Source organism: Quercus lobata, chromosome 1, assembly GCF_001633185.2.
Source record: "Quercus lobata isolate SW786 chromosome 1, ValleyOak3.0 Primary Assembly, whole genome shotgun sequence".
Taxonomy (NCBI): Eukaryota; Viridiplantae; Streptophyta; class Magnoliopsida; order Fagales; family Fagaceae; genus Quercus; species Quercus lobata.
In genome coordinates, this window is record NC_044904.1 from 46,682,122 (window position 1) to 46,686,226 (window position 4,105).

At 30.5% G+C, this 4,105-nt stretch overlaps 1 long non-coding RNA gene across 1 annotated transcript; it reads right to left on the minus strand.

The window, feature by feature from the left end:
- Positions 1-396: 396 nt before the first annotated feature.
- LOC115964544 lies at positions 397-3,251 on the minus strand. The gene is made up of 3 exons (XR_004086002.1): positions 3,194-3,251; positions 1,974-2,065; positions 397-554 (listed from the first exon to the last, which is right to left on the minus strand). It is a non-coding gene; the product is annotated as an uncharacterized LOC115964544 (long non-coding RNA).
- Between the last annotated feature and the right edge of the window lie 854 nt (positions 3,252-4,105).

Genomic DNA, 4,105 nt, shown 5'->3' on the forward strand with positions numbered 1-4,105 from the left:
CGTTCAAGGGTATTTTATACACTATTTGAACTTTCAAAATCTATCACATGCACTAAGAAATCGTGATAACCAAGAGCTTGAAATCATATTTAAAATATATATAACTGATATAAGTACTATCCAATACAATTAATTACACAAATATAGTTTTCATACTCATTCAATCAAATATCTTTCATAAATTATATTAATCATTCTTGATGTCCAAGATGTATCTAAATTCTAACATTGCCAGTAAACAAAGATGCTAGACCTTAATGGAATTGAAAAGGCAACATAATGCCAATTTACACCATTGCTAAAATCATTACTTTCCATTATTGCGAGAGAGAGAGAGGTGGCTGTTGTGTTGCATCTCTTAAGAAGAATCTACCCTTTACATTTTTTTTTGATGTAATCAACCCATAACAAAATAGATGTACCATGTTCAAAGCATGTACATTTGGGAGATTAAAAGTAAAGGAAAATGAACCCATCTAAAGTTTTTTGCTCTTCCTCTTGATGTTGACTTTTCCAGCATCATCTAGAATTAAATTTATATACTCCTTAAAACCCTGTAAGGCATTAAAATTAACTTTTGATCAAATTTACATGTATTCACTTAAAATTGTGAAAGATGCTAAAAAATAGGTTGATATCAACCTTTTAACCAAAATTCAACATTTTAATGATGCACATCAATTAGCAATTTTGCCATTGTTAGTTGCAACATATATCTTTTTATTTGTGACAAATATGGTGCAATTTTGGCCATCAAACTTTAATCAAAAGCCATGATTAGAAATACTCATCATAAATGTGATTAAAAAACTCAAGCAGTAAATTACAACCCTCTGCATAGTTTTTTTTTTTTTTTTTAAAAGACTATCCTTAACATTTTATCTTCAAAACATTAAAACAGGAAATGTTGCAGAAATTTGGAATGATTTACCTATATATGGCTTAACCATACTTACTAATCCATATAATTCAAATCAAGACGTTTGATTTTCCCCCCTCATCACTCAAACAGATTATCAACTAAAATTTTAAGAATAGCATTAGACGCAAAACCCAGAAAAGCCCAACATTGAAAAGGACAAAATCAATAATTAAAAGTCTCTAAAAAACATTACCACCATCATGCAATATCCAATACAGCCACTTTTAATAAGCACTATGAGAAGCAAATATACAACAAAATACCCAACCTACAAAAATCTATAAAACTAAATCAAATAGCTATTACTTATCTAACTCTCTCACAGGAACCTCTATTTTTAATAAGATCATCAAGTGACATATCCAATTTAGTAGCCATAAAATCAGTAGCCAAAGAAATAGTCTTTGAGAGAAAATTATTTTGTTTTCTTTAGGATAATCTCTTATGGGGTTTCTACGATTTTGATTAGCTTTATTGTTTTAGACTTGAATTTTCCTTCTATTCTTTATTTCTTATTGTTACCTGGAATTGGATGGATTACTCATTTATTGCTTAAAAGCAGCTTTTGATTTCAACTTCATATTTCTTACATAAACAGAAGTTACAGGACATTCCCATGGAAGTTATTGATTGAAGTGTAATGTGTGTGTGTGTATACTGCCAATACACAAAGAAATGGAAGGCAACAACACAAATCACTTCACTACCATTTCATTAATATTGAAGTTTCAAGGAAATCATCACAGTAACAAATCAACGTGAACTGACAGACCAATTTCATTACTGATTCATGTATCTGTTAAAGTCTATTTATTAACCATGGTGGATCATACATCCCATTCACCTCAAGATTTTTAATGAGATTCCACCCATCTACGGTAGGTTATCCTAGGAGTCTTCCAATATATATTAAAAAGATAGTTTTATTTATGATCACAATTAAGCTCTTTGTGATACATGATGCATAAATTATTCTAGATAGTGACAATAATAAGTTCTTAATTTATTTTGTTCACAATAATAATTATAAAAACATGTGTAATATGTTTACCTTGATGAAAAGATTGTATCTTTGACCCCAACTTGGATATTCCTGATGCAGCCTAGTATTGGGAATTCAGCAATTCCCAAGGTCTCAGCCCTCTGTAAGCCAGGAAAAAATGATGTGAAATTAGCTGTAATGCAGATATGGTCATATATACCTTAACCTCAACACTATATAAAATTGTAACAAAAGAAACAAATAAATGATTTTAAAAAAATAAAATAAACAGAACAAAGCAATACAAAGTTAGGACTAATATAACCAAAGAGAAAACTATGAAATTTTGCGTCGATGATGAGAAAGTTAAATATTTCAATTACATCAATAAGATAAGGAAAATCAAGAGAGCCCCATTCAAATTATATATATGCTAGTGTTAGTACAGCCTCACATGTGGAGCCTTTTCACTCATATATAGAGAACAACTTTAACATTGATAGTGTAAAGAAGTAGAGTCACTGAAACATTTACCATTTGAAAGAAATAGATATCGGTGAACAAAGAATAGATGAAAAAAATATCTTTAGAAACTAAGTAGGATTAAAAAATGAAAATTATTACTAAATTGCTTCAGACATACAAAGTTCTTAAACAATTCAAGCCATATAGGTCCTAAGTTCAAGTGAAACAGTTATTTTTGGCATTTCTGGGAAGTAACAATGGGGAAAGAAATACCCTTTCTTTATCTCAGATTTAGGCTTCTTATAAACTTCCCTTTCCTCTTTTTCTAACAAAGACAACACCACCTTAACAAAAACAATTCCCATGAATCAAAATTCCTAAGCAAGTCTAAATATCCCCATAAGCAGAGCACTCAACAATAGGAGTGTAGGACTGCTATATTAATAGGAAATATTTTCCTCAAAGTGAAAGCTTATCTGAAAAAATTCAATGAACCCTTCACATTGAAGTTAAGATTCAAAATAACTTTTAGTAAGGATGGAAAGTTTTCTATTAGATTTTTTTCCTTGTACTTCCTAATTGATGGAAAGTTTGGTTTAGGCATTTTTACAAATGCTTTGGGGAGCAAATAACATAGTCACCAACCAAAATCTTCAACTTGTAGTACAACTTTAAACAAAATACAAATGTATAAATAGTTACTGAGTATTTAACATCTAACCACAGTAATTTATCACACACACAATGAAGTATACAAAAAAATTCCAATACCAAGAGCAATATAAACAAAGAGAAAGTAAGAAAAACATAGAAAGGACACTCACAATGTGGTTCATGTGGGCGTGAGAGATGCAAAAGAAGTCTTGCTGTATCGCCTGCTAGGAACAATGACCAATATTGAAAGCCAAATTAAGAGTATGCAAACTTATGTAGGTTTTGTGGCATGCAATTGACAGATCCTTCACCAGTAACTTAGTTTTGGCTGACCAAAGCACCACAAATTTCCACATCTTCTCTTCCTACCCTTATAGATGAAAAGTAGCTATTCGTAATTATGAGGTTGTATCACAGGAACAACATCCTCTCCAATGATAAGTAAATGGTGTTATTCAATTTTCTCTCTAGAAAGACTTTAGGTTTGAATTCCTATAATCCATTTATTGTAAACCCCAAAAAAAGGAAAGAACGGTTTAGGCATCTAAGATTGGTTCAAACATTGCGTGAATGTGTGCCTAACATGAACAAAGGTCTTCTTCAATAACTAATAAATTAAAAGTAATAAACCCTCCCTAGAAAACGATTTAAGAAGATGATGCTAAAATCATTAAATCAACAAATTTGGTCAACCAACAGAGTTAGCAGCTTCAACTAAACTTGAACAAATCAAACCTAAAAAATAAGAGAGGCATATTGATACAACACTGAGGCCAATATTCATTCATAATTCATTTACTAACCCAAAAAAAAAAAAAAAAAAAAAAAAAAAAAAACAAATTAAGAAAATTAAGATTAATAAAGACAGATTTTCAGAGGTTAACCCACCATGACACCAACAAAGTCAAAATCGCCTTTGAAAAGGCTCGCATGACAGAATCTTCTTAACTTTCCCATCATTTTCTTGTGTTTCACTCCCATATAGTCTAAGCCAAGCTTCAATAATTCCTATTTAATTTAAAAAAAAAATATTTAACACCAATAACCTAGAGGTCAGAGGTCAGTTCGTGTTTTGTGTTTTT